The sequence below is a fragment of the Narcine bancroftii genome, chromosome 1 (genome assembly GCF_036971445.1).
Source record: "Narcine bancroftii isolate sNarBan1 chromosome 1, sNarBan1.hap1, whole genome shotgun sequence".
Taxonomy (NCBI): Eukaryota; Metazoa; Chordata; class Chondrichthyes; order Torpediniformes; family Narcinidae; genus Narcine; species Narcine bancroftii.
Window position 1 is genome coordinate 133,790,941 of NC_091469.1, and position 16,995 is coordinate 133,807,935.

The 16,995-nt window shown below is 40.8% G+C and overlaps 1 protein-coding gene across 1 annotated transcript in view; it reads right to left on the reverse strand.

The window, feature by feature from the left end:
- LOC138764505 (protein WWC2-like) overlaps positions 1-16,995 on the reverse strand; it is a 257,311-nt gene that overhangs the window by 150,475 nt on the left and 89,841 nt on the right. The gene's annotated exons all lie outside the window — the stretch shown is intronic.

Sequence of the window (16,995 nt, forward strand, 5' to 3'; positions counted from 1 at the left end):
GCCAACTGACTTCATGCTGACTTTCAGAATAATCCCATCAATTCCACTCCCCCACTAATTACTCTGCAACATTTCTGACACGCTCACCTTTGATTCTCCCACTGGCCATTGACAATTTAGTCACCAACTCGCCTAATAGCCAACACACCTTTGGGATGTGGGAGGGAACTGGAGCATCCTCAGTGAACCCATGTGGTCAGTTGGAGAATGTGCAAACTCTGCGCGTGAAGCGCCTGAGGTCAAACCCGAACCCTGGTCGCTGGAGCTGCAAGAAAGCTGCTCTACCTGAAGCATCACTATGCTGCTCACTGCGGAAACACAGAAAATTACCCATGTGTGGTTTGTCCTAAAGAAAAAAACAGGGCAAATCCAGTCCAGCTAATTTCCACTTGCATCGTTTATTTTCAATCAAGGGCAGAGAGACAATTTAATCAACAAAGTCAGTTTAGTTGTAATTGCTGATTAATCAAATTCTAATCGGTTACTCTGGAGTCATTAAAAGAAGCATAGCACCAATAAAGCAGACCCACACAAAATCAGTGAACCGGTGCGGACTCGAAAGGCCAACATGGCCTGTTTCCGCTCCGTAAATGGTTATATGGTTATACCATGATTTTTAACATACTGTATGTTGTGCAATATAAACTTGAAATTTACACTTCAGTGTTTTAGCTGCAGTTGCCATAGTTACTGCCTTCTGGTGAATCAAAATACAAGCCAAGAAAGCTAAAAGCAATCAACGGCAAAGATAATGCATTGATTATTTCACGTACAGCCACGTATTTTACTGGTAATTTAAAAGATAGAACATGCCTTTGATTTACTGCTATCAACTTGTATGTTCCTTCTGAAATCCTGATAACATCTTAGACACAAGATATAACCACAAACTGTTCATGTGATCAAAAGTAACAGGTGGGTCAGATGAGGTGGTGTTCACTATTTTTTTTTAAACTTTATTTAAAATTTTATGACATGAATAAAATAAAAATTACATTTAAAGAAATAATAAAAAATAAGATAATAAAAATTAGAATACTACATCATTAAACTACACAAATTAACCCCCCCAATAATTATAACACAACATTGATCGTCTAATTTAAAATTAGTCCAACCCTCCCCCCAAAATAAAGAGTGAAGAATTAATTAACAATATTGTAAATAAAATAGAAAAAAACCCACTTACAAAAAAAAGGATAAAACTTAACAACAAAAAAAATTACTAACAACAAAAAATATATCAATACTAAAATAATACCCTTAAACATATATTTAAATCAAACATAATACATGTATTTAACAAATGAAATCCACTTTAAAACTAAGTTCAAATATTAAAATCATATATCAAGCACATATCTGTTATACAAAAAATCATAATTAATAATACATAAATACAGAATTTCCATTAATACCAAGTTTCCTTTATAATTCATCGAGAGAACAAAAACATCCCTTAGAAAAACAATCAGATAAACTTTTTATTCCCTTCCCCTCCCCTTATATAAAAAAAAGAAAAAAAAAGTTCAAACTCTTATAAAATTCTCCATATTCTTCATTTATATCATCTTCAAAATTCTCTATCGAAATTAACTTAATTTTATTAAACTCTTCTCCCTCAATGTATTTGTACTTGATTTTCTTCTTTTTCTTCTTATCACCTTTCCCCTCATCTTCCTCTTCATCTAATTCAACATCCTCAATTTTTGACATTATTTCTGTGACATCATCCTCTTGAAAAAGAGAGAATAAAAGAGAAACCCCCCCAAAAAAAAGATAAAAAAAAGGAGAGAAAAAAAAACTCCTAATTCCCTCTCAATTACAATCAGAAAACAAAAAGAGTTAAAAAAAAGTATTTATTTTTTAAAAATAATTTAAAAAAACCTTCACTTTTTTTTAAAAAAAAACCTTCACTTGAGGTGGTGTTCACCATTCCGTAAGATTATAACTGACATTTAAACTCAGAGTTTTCTCTATTAATTGCCTTAAAATTTATTGATTTCTGATCTCTACTCATTTCTTTATAAATTTTGGTGCACCACCAAATACACTCAATCTTTAATCTCCAAATGCAATGATTTAAGGGAGTTGAACATGTATATCTGTCATAAAGTCACCCATAAGGCCTGTTTATGTGCTGTAGCGTGCTAGGATTCTACGATAGATTTCTAGACATTAAGGGAATCAACGTGGATTTGGATAATGCTGAAAAATGGCAGAAGATTTGCCCTGATCTTGAAAAGCAGACCAGGCTCGAGGTACTGTATAGCCAATTAGACTGGACAATCAAAAATTTCCTTCCTGAACCTTTTTGGCTGTATTTTATGATTTTGGACTGTTGATCATGAAAATCATCTTAAAATTTTCCTTATCACGTACCATTTTTAAGATATAACCTATTTTTATGATTTCCTGTCATATTTTAAGTCTACTTCAACTATACAAATCCATGAAGCGCAACATCTCATTGAAAATTCATTTTCTGTATTCGCCCTTGGACAACTTCTCTGTGATATTGGTGCAGAAAGGTTTCACCAGGACATTGCGAACCTAGAAAAGCAGTATCAGGGCAATAGCAATCCATCAATGCTGGCCCACTATTGTTGGACACTGACATGAGAGGCATCAGATGCAGAGTACGATCGAAAATCAGCAGCAAAACATTTTTAGGTCAGTTGAACTCACGCAATCCGTCAGCATCATTATGCGATTAAACGCAAAAAATTCAATAAAAGTTTATTTAATGTTGCTCCAACTTCCTACATGATACAGCACATCTGAAATTATCTTTGCATTCAGCTTGAAGTTGTCTACCATAATCCACAATATTTTTTCAGAAAGCAAATCTTTTGGAAAAAAAATGTTCTCCAGTGTTATTTTCCTACTTCAATCTAAACTATAATTCTGTTCTGTTTCCTAATTTACTGGAAGTTTTCAGCATATTCTATTTTTATTTCTGACTCCAGGCACACTTCACTCTTGGAAGAGCTGGAGTCAGTAAACACCAAAAGCTTCCATTAATTGCTAACTATTTTCACCATTTGGGTTAACGTTCATATTTTTGCAAATCTGATGTTTAGTTAATCTTTGAAGTTTAAAATATTATGGAGAACAAGTCTGAACAACAAATCTTTGCCCTGATATTTGCTCAGTTTAAAACATTCCATCAAAATTCTTCAACCCTGTGTGCAATCTAAACATCTACAAGGAAAGTTGCTGTCGGAGAGCTGCAGCAGTCATCGAAGCCCATTATCACCCAGCACAGGCTCTGTTCTCACTGCTGCTATCAGGAAAGAGGTGTAGCTGCTACAACACTTGCACCACCAGGTTCAGGAACAGCTGCTACCCCTCCCCTATCAGACTCCTCAACGACAGACTCAATCAGGGATTCATTTAAAGACTCTTACTTGTGCACTTCATTGATTTTCTTTTTGTTCTCTCTGATTTGCTGCACAGTCCATTTGTTTGCAGCTCTTTACACTATGTAAAGTCTATTTTTTTGTGCTACCAATTGTGGTAATTCTGGAAAAAAAAGGTATCTCAGGGTTGTATGTGATGTCATGTATGTACTCTGACAATAAATCTGAATCGATAAGGAAATATTCCCTCTGGTTTTCCTTTCATATGCGTATTTACTGGAATCCCACTCTTGCCAACCCCAGCCACCATCATGACTAACATGGTAAACAAGAGGAACAGCAGACGCTGAAATCGAGCATATAATGAGAAGCTGTAGGGACTCAGTGGACAGAAGTGGACAGTCAATAATTCGGGTCCCAACCTGAAATACTGACTGACCTTGGCTGAATCCCTTCAGCTTCCCATTGTGTGCTTTACATAGCTAGCGAGACTTGGTGAAATGGTGAATCTTCTCTATCAAACCCACAGGCTCCACACTGCATACAGAGAGCATGTCTGTACCAATGCACTGCATTGCTAATGGCTTCCCTTAATTTTCTTCCTGCTCTGTTTTTCTTTTCCCCCAAGGATATTAATTTCTCAGGGAAAGAAAGCTTGAAAGGAACACTGCATTTGCTCACTGCAAAGCTGCTTTTGTCAAGAATCCTATAAGCTCTCCTTCAATTCTCCTTTAAACCCATTCCTCAAACCAATTCTTGTCGGGAGATTTCTTCTTTACTGCACTATGCTCTGCAGAGAATTATTGTTTGCTCCTGCATTCTTGGCGTGCCAGAATCTGCACTTGGTTATAAATATCTGCAATAAATGTTAAAAATTAAACAAGTGGTATGCTGGGAATGTCTGATGGCCTGAACAACACAGCAATCCTTCATCAACCGTAAAGGAAATAACTTGCCCTTTGAGTTACCATACTCTCCCACCAATTAGAATGCTTCGTTGTAATACAACTTTACTGCCCCAAAGCATTAAGGAATTATTCATGAAGTAATGCCACAGCAATTCTTACTTCATTCTACATTACACTGGAGAGTTAATGAATAATTGGGTAAAGCTATTGATGCAGGTCATGTAACAGTGATTTCTGGTAATCTGCTAAACTCAATATCTAAGGTTCTCAGTTTATATAATAAATACCATAAAGACAAAGGGAATGCAAAATAAAATGTGCTTCCTGTGGAGAGCACCACATTGTTTGTTTAAACCATTGGCTACAAATGTAAAATGTCATGTTGCCTATAAAGTCAAAGATTACTTTACGATCCTTGACCACTCCTTGTTGGATTATTACCAAGCACTTGGATTAAAGAAAGAACAAATTGGAGGAAACCATAGGGAGAGACGCTAGTGCTGAGCTTGATCTTGTAGCACACATTGCGAGCATACTGATGCATTCTTTTCTCACGCATCATTGATTTTGATTCATTAAGGTGATAAATGTTTACAGCGTTCCTAGTCAATTATGGAAGAGTGAGTGTTTCCAAAAAGAAAACTTCCTGCTAAGTTTCTGCTTAGAAAATTCGGCATCTTAATGATATTCTGTGTCCATTAAGATGGCAACCCATCACTTCAATGATCCTTTCTCCTGGGTATAACTTCCTTTTCCCCTGGTGTGCATTTTTATTGTATCTTGTACAACATAAAATTGGGGCAACAAAGAACCAGTGGGGGCTGCATTGGATAGCCAGGTGGAAGGATTTTGATGCATGACTGGCCCATGTCCATTGATTGCAAAGCAGGCGCGATGCCAACCTTGAGCTGCCTTGCTCATTAAAAGGCCTTTCCCATGCAGCCAGAGCTAATCGCACCATTGATTGGATATACGCATCCCTAGTTCTCAGCAGGGGGCCCCAATATCATAACTTGCTAGCCTGTGGTGTTCAAACAGCCTGTGCTGTTTTTGTTGCAGATTTCCAGCATTTGTAATTTTTTTTATTTTTATTTTTTAACACACCCTATTGAGACTGGTTGGAATTATGATTACTATTCGTCCCTTTATGATTGACTATTTCCAATTAATTGTGATTTCCTTTTCTGAAATAAGGTTATTCAATGCACAAAAAGGGAACAAGCATATTTGCTTGTTTCTTGTTGAAGTCCCTACTGTATTTTCTAAGGTGCCCTCAACATGGATTCTATTTGGATTTTCAGAATGCTTTTGACCAAGTCAAACAGAGATGATAATGAGTGAAATGGAAGCCTATTGGGTGAAAGAGTCATAGCATTCATGGATTGGAAATTGATGTAAAGATGAGACTCAGAGAGCAATGGTAAACAGTTGTGCTTCAGAGAAGGATATATTGGTGTTCCTCAAGGGTCAGAAGTGGGACAATTGATATAAAATATATTAATAACTACGACAAGTACAACAAAGCAAATTTTCCACACTTGTGGATGACATTAAGCTTGGATATGTGGCAGGCAATGGATCTTCTTTGGCCTAGCCCATGCCCTGTATTCATCCTGTGTGCATCAGACAGGTCATGCATAACATAAATGACGGAGTTCTTTTGAGTAGATCATAAAGATGTGTATTGAAGGTAGGGCTGTAGAGATGATTCCAATAGACTTTGGTAGAGCATCTGAACAGGTAGGCTGATTCACAAGATTATGACATGTGGACTGAAAATTAGTTTGGCAAGAGATGACAGGAGGTAGTGGTGAAGGGATGATTCTCTGACTGGTCTGTGGCCAGTGATGTTCCACAGTGATCAGTGCTAGGACATCTGTGGTTTGTGATACATAAAAATGATTTGGACAAAAATGCAGATGGGATAACAAGTTTACAGATGACGCCAAAATAGCTTGGATTGAGGACAGTGAGGTAGGGTGTCAAAGGATAGATACCACAGGCTATAGATCAGTTGGATATATGAGAGGGAGTAATAACAGATAGAGTTTAATCTGGGAATTGTACTGTGTTGCACTTTTGGAGGTCCATTGTAAGGGGAATGAATGCGGTAGATTACCAAACACTTTGAAGCACATGTGCAAAGGGAACTAGAGGAGCAAATCCATAGCTCCCTGCAAAAGAAGAATGTAATAGTTGCTTTCATCTGCCATGCACTGAATATAAAAGTCAGGAAGATATGTTATAGCTAAATAAAACTTTGATCTGACTACGTTTTGAGTTTTGTGTGTAGTTCTGGTTGGCATGTTACAGAAGAGACAGGAGAGGTGAAGAAGAGGTTCACCTGGATCTGGACTGGATGAGAGAAGGTTAGCTGTAAGAGGAGGCTGGACAGACATGGTTTTTTCCGGCGTGTCAGAGGCAAAGCAGAGACATTATTTTTTTTTATTTTAATTTTAAAAAAATTTAGGCATACAGAACGGCAACATTCTTTACATTATCATTGGATGGCATGGGGTCATGCCCTTCAGCCCATGAGCCCATGCCACCCAACTACACCCAATGAACCAACAACCCCCAGTACGTTTTGAAGGGTGGTAGAAAACTGGAGTCCCCCGTGGAAAACTGATGTAGACGTGAGAGAATGAACAAACTCCTTACAGACAGTGCGGGATTCAAACCCGTCCTGATCGCTGCCGCTGAAACAGCGTCTCTCTAACTGCTACATTAACCATGCCAACCTAATGTTCGATGTTAGATGTCTATAAAATTATGAAAGGCATAGATCGGATAGACAATCAAGAGACATTTTTCCAGGGTAGAACTGACAAGTACTAGAGGAAGTAGCTTTAAGATGAGAGGGGGACCGTTTGAAGGAGATGTGGGAGCAAGTTTGATTACACAGAGAGGTAGGTGCCTGGAAAATGCTGTCAAGAGGTGGGGAGGGGAGAGGTTGTCTTGTGTGGTAGAAGCAGATACAGTGGTGATGTTTAAGAAGCATTTAGTCAGGGACATGAAGATGGAAGGAAAGGAGGGATATGGATTGTGTGCAGGCAGAAGAATTGGTTTAATCCTTTGGACCCTGTGCCCCTGTTTTCAGGGACTACCAACAAACACATATATATCATGTCCCCATTTTCCAGGACTGGTTTTATACCCAGCTGATTCATACTGGTGTACATACTGTAGTTTACCTATGGACCCAGTCCAGAGTATATATTATGAAAAGTTTAAAAATGGCAGGTGTCTAAAGGGTTCATTTGGAATCATGGTTCACGCACATACCATGGGCTGCCTGTTCCCGTGCTGTACTGTTCTTTATTCTAATTAGTAAAAATGAAGAAAAATATTGAATTGTAGATTTGTTGGAAGTACAGAAGGAGACAATTCAGCCCAATGATCCAGCTATCTCTGTGGAACAATGCAGAGGTTCATTCTCTGGCTTTTTTCCCCATTCACCTGCAAATCTTGCTCAAGTACTTTTCCATTTTCTTTTGACACTGGTTTATTCTGCTTCTGTCACTCCAGTGGAAAGTCAATTTGACATTTTAATCAATCCCTGCATTGGAACTGTCCTTCATCCAGTATTTCTTAACCTATGTACATGAAAATGCTCTGCATAATTTGCCATGGCTTCTTTAACAGGGTCATTTAAACTTGGGACCTTTACTGGACGAAAGGACATGGGCTTGGAAACACTGCCTGTGATTCCACTCCAAGTCACACATCACCCTGAGTCATTTGGTCACAATCCAGTAACAGCCTGCCTAACAATTCATTAGGAAGGAGTACTTTTTCCATGGAGCCTTGCAACAGATTTCAATAATAGCTAGGGATGGTCAATAAATGTTGGACTTGTTGGCCTTGTCAAACATCTCATGAAAGAATATGAAAAAATGTAACCTAATGTGAAGACAAAACCTATAAATTGGAGGTTATTATTTTGCAATGGAGAGCACAGCCTGATGACATTCATGTTTGAAAGACAGGTTTTTAGCTTGTAATTTTGTTCATAATTTATGATGACTGTAAATTGAACTAGTCTGAAGGTGTTAAAGCAAGCAACTGCAGAATTAACACAACATTGATAATACACAATATTTGTGGAGCAAGGTATGAGGCCTATATGCACTCAAACCTTCTGATGGTGCAGGATATATTGGCTGACACACAGGAAAGGTTTTGATGAGGTCTCCAAGACCAAATATTGAGGTCCTCAGTCATGTAATCTTGGTGGCTTCATCTTCCATCATCCCCTCTTCTGGTTCCACCGAGCACCTATCAAGCTATGTCTCACTCTCCTTCTCACATCTTGGCCATCTTCTCTCTTCACTCTCAATCTTGATAGTAGGGCCTCAACCCAATCATTGACCTTCCATTTTCCACCACCAATGCTGCTTGATCCACTGAGTTCTTTCACCACTTTGTTTTTATCATTCCAGAAATGTAGGGATTTCCTGTCGCCTTAGTCCTCTACCGGCACCACCTACGGCTCCTAGAACGCTTCCACCAGCGTTGTCTCCGCTCCATCCTCAACATCCATTGGAGCGCTCACACCCCTAACGTCGAGGTACTCGAGATGGCAGAGGTCGACAGCATCGAGTCCACGCTGCTGAAGATCCAGCTGCGCTGGATGGGTCACGTCTCCAGAATGGAGGACCATCGCCTTCCCAAGATCGTATTATATGGCGAGCTCTCCACTGGCCACCGTGACAGAGGTGCACCAAAGAAAAGGTACAAGGACTGCCTAAAGAAATCTCTTGGTGCCTGCCACATTGACCACCGCCAGTGGGCTGATAACGCCTCAAACCGTGCATCTTGGCGCCTCACAGTTTGGCGGGCAGCAGCCTCCTTTGAAGAAGACCGCAGAGCCCACCTCACTGACAAAAGGCAAAGGAGGAAAAACCCAACACCCAACCCCAACCAACCAATTTTCCCTTGCAACCGCTGCAATCGTGTCTGCCTGTCCCGCATCGGACTGGTCAGCCACAAACGAGCCTGCAGCTGACGTGGACTTTTTACCCCCTCCATAAATCTTCGTCCGCGAAGCCAAGCCAAAGAAGAAGAAGGAACAGAGGAGATGTTCTTGCACTCATTTCCCTCTTTTCTGTCATAGATGATGTTGCAGTGCCTGGCCTCGTTTGCTTCTCCCATTCGTCCAGTAGAGCAACTGGGAGCCTTAATGTAATGACTTTGGTGAAGCAATCAATCCCTCTCTTGTGAGTAAAACACTAAAGTCTGCAGACACTGTGATTGAAGGAAAAACGCAATGCTGGAGAAACTCAGCAAGTCAAACAGTGTACTTTATACAGCAAAGATAAGGATACATAACCAATGTTTTGGACTTGGTCCCTTCATCAATAATGTCCAAGAGTCACTCATACTTTTTTTTTGTGGCTCAGAAGAAATATTAATGGAATGCTGGAAAACCATTGATAAAGTGTCTTGGAGTGCCTTTCAAAATATCTTTATTTTGGTGCCAGGAAGTGAATCCTTTTTTAGTATTTTGAAATGATCTGTATTCAACCGGTCACAATTAGGAGAGGGTACTGGGTTAGGTGCTCTCCGTCAAAATGTTTGTTGTTTTGTCGCTGCAAACAAGTAGGCAATTTAAGAGGCACTAAATAATACTCAATCAGAGACTCATTTAAGAACTCTTACTTTGCTCATTGTTTATCACTGAATATTTATTTTTCTGTATTTGCACAGTCTGTTTACATTCCTTACTTTTGTTTACATTTCTCTCTGAGTACAGATTACAGTTAAGGATAATTAAAAATTCGGCCTAGCCTGCAGGAAAAGAACCTCAGGGTTGCAGGTGATGTCATGTATGTTCTCCGACCATAAATTTTAATTTTGACCTTTTAATGGTTCAGTTGTTTACAGTGCAATCATCCTTTCATTGGGCTAAACTAATGTATCACAGTGAGTCCCAATAATCTGGGCAGAAACTCATTGGCATTTAGGAAAATGAAAGTTCATAGCATGAGACAAACACGATTCAGAGATCTTCTGTGTCTCACACAAGATTCGGTGATCTCGTATGGGCGATTAAAAATTGTGGGGCAGAGACTCTGGAGAAAGACATTTACAATTGAGGTGAGGAACAATTTCTTTGGGCAAAGAGTTGGAAATACTAGAGCTTTTTGATCTCAGAGGGGAATAAAGTTCAGCGAAGATTGGAGCCCTATTTGAGCATAAAAGTCAGGAAGTCATGTTGCAGCTACTGTATATAAAATGGTGGTTATGTCACACTTGGATGTGTTGCGTGCGATTATGCTTTCATCATTTCAGGGAATTTGTGGCGACGCTAGAAAGAGTAAAGATTAAATTGGATGTTGCCTGATTTAGAGGTTTTGAGCTATTGGGAAAGACTGGGCAAACAGGTCGATTTCTCTGGAGCGGCGGAGCTGACAGGAGATCTGACAGAAGAATATTAGAGTCTGAGAGGCATTATTAATAGGGTAGAAAGTCAGAAACTTTTTCCCACTGTAAAATATCAAACACTAGAGGACCTGCATTTTATAGTGAGTGATAGATGCCTGGAACTGACTGCCAGGATAAGTGGTGGATGCATAGATAGAGGCTTCTATTTGACATGAATATGTAGGTAACAAAGGGATAGGGATTGAGTGCAAGCAGCAGTGTTTCAGCTTTATTTGGGCATCGTGTTTGGTGCAGACATATGGGCTGAATGATCTGTTCTTCTGGACTACTCTTCTATGTACAATAATGCAAGTGGACTCCACTGGCCATTATAGGCAGGGATTCATTAGAGCAGGCCCATTGCAGAATATAACCGGTTCCATGGGCAATGGAAGCAACGTCAGTATGAATTGGAGACAACGTCTCCTTCTCACCGATGATCAACACAGGCGCACCTCAAGGACGTGTGCTTCCCCACTTCTCTCCTCATTCTACATCTATGACTGCTTGGCTAGGCACATTTCAAATGCCACCTACAAATTGGCCGATGACACCACGGTGGTTGGCAGAATCGCAGGTGGCAACGAGGAAGCATACAGGAGGGAGATAGATCAGCTCATTGAATGTTGTCACAACAACCTTGCACTCAACATTAACAAAACCAATGAGAAGATTGTGGACCAGGTGGAAATCAGGGGAACACAAAACGGTCTTCATCGAGAGCTCAGCTGTGGAGAGGGTCAAGAATCAAGAACTTCAAATTTCTGGGTGGGAACATTTCTCAGGATCTGTCCTGGGGTCTCCATGTTGATGCAATCATGAAGAAGACTTTCCACTGGCTATACTTTGTTAGGAGTTTAATGAGATTTGATATGTTAACAAAAACTCATAAGAACAAGAAATAGGAGCAGGAGTACGCCATCTGGCCCGTCAAGCCTGTTCAGCCATTCAATGTGATCATGGCTGATCTGATGATAGACTCGTCTCCCTTACTATTTAGAAATCTATCCAATTTTTATTGAGATAGCCTCCACTGCTTCACTGGGCAGCAAATTTCCACCACCCTCCGAAAAAGCAGTTCCTCCTCATCTCTGTCCTAAATATACTACCCTGAATTTTGAGGCTATGTCTCCAAGTTCTAGTCTCCCCTACCAATGGAAACAACTTCAATCTTATCTATGCCTTTCATTATTTTATATGTTTTTATAAAATCCCCTCGCGTTCTTTGAAATTACAACAAGTACAGTCCCAGATGGCTTAATCTCTCCTCATAGACCAACTGTTTAAATCCTGAAATCAACCTGGTAGACCTCTTCTGCACTGCCTCGAAAGCCGGCACATCCTTTCTCAAGTAAGGAGACCAGAAATGCACGCAATACTGCAGATGTGGCCTCGCCAATACTTTGTACAGTTGCAGCACAACCTCCCTGCTCTGGCAATGAAGGTTTCCTGATTTAATTTCCCTCTTGGTAGCCTGATACACCTGCAAACCAACCTTATGCGATTCATGCACAAGCACTCACAAGTCCTTCTGCACACCAGCATACTGCATTGCTTGCCATTTAAATACTATTCTGAGCTTCCATTCTTCCTTCCAAAGTGGATCACCTCACATTTACGAACATTGTACTCCATCTGCCAGACCCTTGCCCACTCAATTAACCTATCTATATCCCTCTGCAGACTTTCTGTATCCTCTGAACAATTTAGTGTCATCGGCAAACCTAGATATTCTACACTCTGTTTATGTATACTGTGAACAGTTGCGGGCCCAGTACCAACCTTTGTGGCACACTGCTCACCACTGATGCCAACCAGAAAAACACCACTGCACCCCAACTCTCTGCTTTCTTTTGGATTACCAATCCTCTATCCATGTTAATACATCACCATCAATTCCATGCATCCTTATCTTCTGTATATGTTTTTTTATGGGGCATTATCAAATGCTTTCTGCAAATCCAGGACAATGTACATCTGCTCCCCTCTATCTACCCCGCTCATTATATCCTCAAAGAACTCCAGTAAATTTGTCAAATGGTACCTGCCCTTTGCTGAACCCATGCTGTGTCTGCCTGATGGATCCATTTCGCTCCAGATGCCTCATTATTTCCTCTTCAGTGATAGTTTCAAGCATTTTCCCAACTACAGTTGTTAAATTAACTGACCTATATTCTTTTGTCTACATCCTTTTCTGAATAGTGGTGTTAAATTCACCATCTTTCAATCCACTGGGACCTGCCCAGAGTCCAAAGAATTTTGGTAAATTATCACTAAATCCTCAACAATAACTTCTGCCATTTCTTTTGGTACCCTGGGATGTATTCCATCAGGACCTGGGGTTTTATCTATCTTCAGACCCTCAATATTATGGTACGACTTCTTTAGTAATAGATATTACATCCAAGTCGTCACCTCCCATCCCATCCATAACATGCATGTTCGACTATGTCCTTCACTGGACACGAAATAGTCATTCAAAGCCTCAGCCATTTCCTTATTATCCTACATCAATTCTCCCTTCTTGTCTTCCAAGGGTCCAACCTTCACTTTAGTCACCCATTATTGTTTTATATAATTAAAAACACTTTTGTTGTGCATTTTTATATTTTATGCTAATCTTTTCTCATAGGCTACTTTCTTTATTGCTCGCTTCATGGTTCTTTGTTGCTTTTTAAGGTTTTCCCAATCATTCAGTTTCCAATTGCTCTTGGTGTCTTTTAGTTTGATGCCTTCCTTGAACTCTTTAGTTATCCAAGCCTGGCTGCCCCCACCCTTACTGTCCTTGCTTTTAACTGAAATATAATTTTGTTGAGCACTGTGAAAATCTCTTTGAAAGTCCTCAACTGTTCCTCAACCATCCCTCTGTAAAGCCTGCACTCCTACACTACTCTAGCCAACTCTTCCCTCATCCCCTTGTTGTTTTCCTTGTTTTGCCATAAAACACTGGTTTTAATACCCTCCATTTATTTGATAACTCTATCATATTGTGATCATTTTTTTCCCATAGGATCCATAACTACAAGATCACCATCTCATCGCACAGGACCAGATCCAAGATAGCATGTTCCCTTGTAGGTTTTGTAACAGGTTATTCAAGAAAGCTATCATGGATACACTCTATGAAGTCCTCCTCAAGGTTCCTTGACCAATCTGATTCACCTAATCAATCAATTAAATTCTCCTATGATAACTGCTGTTCCATCCTTACATACCTCTGATATTTCTTGGTTTATTGCCTTTAGGCATTCTTGGCCTGTAGACCACCAGTGTTTTTTTTTTCCCTTTTCTATTCCTAATCTCTACTCAGATGGATTTAACATTTTGCTCCTTAGATTTTATATAATCTCTCACTATTGTCCTGATCTTATCCTGAACTAAGAGTGCTCCCCTGCTCCTTTCAACTCTCTCTCTCTCTCTCTCTCCCTCCCCTTTTCTCTTTCTCCTTCTCCCTCCGATGAGCTTGGAGACCATCGGTTATTAGCATTTTCTACCTCCCAGCTCCCTCCCTGTATTCACCAGTGCCACCACTACAAACGGGATGACAAAGTGTTGAGACAGAGAGAGAAGGGGACAGATTGAAGCATACAGCCATTCCCTGCACACAGATTGGCTCTGCATTTAATGGAATATCCAATTCGAATGGAATGAGTTGCCAATAATTTCAACTATTGAAGCAATGACTGCATTTAAAATTAGCTATTATTTAATAAAATCATGCATCTTTTACATTTTAAATAATTTTATAAAGAAAATGCACTCTGTTCATTATTTCATTGACATTCCGTGTAAAGACAACCCCTTTTTGATTGAAGTTATTTTAATGTTTGAATTGACACACCAGACTCTAGTGTGAGTGTGTGGTAGACCAAGGGGACAGGGGAGGGTTCGGAGTCGGGACTTGGGCATTGGGAGCTCTGGTTTAGGCCAAGGGGAGGGTTAGGAGTCGGGTGTCCAGAGCGCCAGTTACCGGAGCTCCCGATGCCTGATTCCCAACCCTTCCCTCAGCCTACCTGAAGTGTGGGGCACAATTTGCAAATCAATTCCATTTATAAATAAATCAAGGATTTTACTGACAGCTCTCATCTCTTGGGTTCTCCCTCTCTGATTTACTGATCGAGCAATAAATTATTTTCACGCCTTGTATTCACGCGATTCGTGCATGCGATCCACGCAAGCTTATAGCCTAATCAGCAGGGAGCACACACAAACAGATGGCAGGGTGGATTAGTAGCACCTGTTTTTGTACAAATTTGCTCATGGGGAGCAGTTTCTCCCCCAGCAAACCCCCCACCCCCCCTAGCTATGCCACTTCCCCCCTGAAATATTCTCTTCTACTCCTTCTCTCTTGCGAGCCACTCCAACACGACTTCAGATGCGCAGTCCTGACACCAGTCGGCTTCCTCCAATTGGTCCCGCCTCGAACCCTCTTGACAAATCTGTTCTTCTCCCCCAATTTTCTCCAAAAGCGCTGACAATGCTGATCTTCCTGCTTGTTGTTTCTAAATGTTCCCCATTGGTAACATCCAACTGTCACGTACAACCCACCGATCTCTTAGCCATGGCCACTAGGGAGAGAGTTGTTCATTTATTGCAGCAGCTACAAAGGGCGTTGTAAGTAACTAGCTGTGAGCTGCAGCCACTAGGGTTACTTGGCTGCCTGGCTGGTGCAAGCTGAAGGCAATGCGGACTCAGGGAAAGGGAAATCTGGCTGGGTCTGGGACTGGGCCAGATAGCTGTAGCTTGTGGATTTTGTTCAGTTGTGGGCGAAACTGGCAGTGAGTCCAAGTTGCCAATTGTGTGTGGGGCTACAGACTCACAGACACACTGACGGTATTATTACAAAAGGCATGGCGAATGTGTTTCTACAATACCTTAAACACCCAGTGCAACCAGACAAAGATGGGCCAGTGACAGCGCTGCCATCAGCTCAGGAGCAGTTTTGGGGTCTCTCGCAATCTGACAGGTTTAACAAATAAATATCAGAGAATCCAGGCAAAGCCCCCAAGGGAAAACTCATGCAGACAAAGGAGAATGTACAAACTCTTTACAGATAGCGCAGTATTCGAACACCGATCCCGATCGCTGGCGCTGTAGTCTGCCTCGGGTTAATAGACATTCTTTTAATAAGATGGCTCAGTTACAAGGGTTCAAATTTATGCTTCTTCAACAAATGGCGGTTTAACCACTAGGCTAAGTAATGAATCTTATTGTTTTATTAAGTCAGACCACAATGCCCCCTTACCTTCCGAGCCCCTAGGCTTTAGCCTACTCAGCCTAAAGGTTAATCTGTCACTGGTTGCCCCTCCCACCCATGCTCACCTATCACCTGCCAGCCCATGGTCCTCCCCCTCCCCATCCCTTTTATTTAGGCTCTAGATGAAGGGTTAAAGACCTGAAACATTGACTGCCTTCCATGGATGCTGCCTGGCCTGCTGAGTTCCTCCAGCATTTTGTGTGCTACTCATTTATGACTTCATGTTGTTTCAATCACGAAGAAGGCTCACCAGTGGCTGTTCTTTGTGAGGAGTTTGAGGAGATTCGGCATGCCATTGAAGACTTTCAAAAACTTCTACAGGAGAGCATTCTAGTTGGTTGCATCTCTGGTATGGAGGTGCCTATAATCAGGACATGAAAAAACTCCAGAGGGTCGTTATCTTGGCCGGCAACCAAGTCTTCACTGCATCAAGGACATCTACAAGCGACGGAGTCTTAAGAAAGCAGCCTCTATCCTCAAGGAGCCCCACCACCCAGGCCATGCCCTCTTCACTCTGCTACCATCAGGAACAGATACAGGAGCCTGAAGACGAGCACTCAGCGGCACAAGGACAGCTTCTTCCCCTCTGCCATCAGATTCCTGAATGAATAATGAACCAAAGAGACTGCCTTGCTTTGACACTTTCTTTTTCTTGCACTATTTTTATTTATTTTGTACGTTGGTTTTGATAAATGTGATGTGACATGATCATAACAATAAATCAATTCTGACTCTGATCACCTCAACCATCTGGGTTCAATCAACATTATCAACGACCACAATCTCACATGCTTTAATTTTGTTTAACAGCCTTTTATGTGATATATCATCAAAGACCTTCTGAAATCCCAAATATTTCACATCACTGCTTTGCCCATCTCCACTCTTCTGGAGGTTACATTTTACAGCAACAACAATGAGGGTGCCCCGTCTGGCTGCATCATTCTGTGGTAACAGCAAATCATCGGAATGGAAGCCAATGCAGGGGATCATTAAAATGGCTGACGTCACTGGGGCCTCCCTCTATTGACAACATAAACTG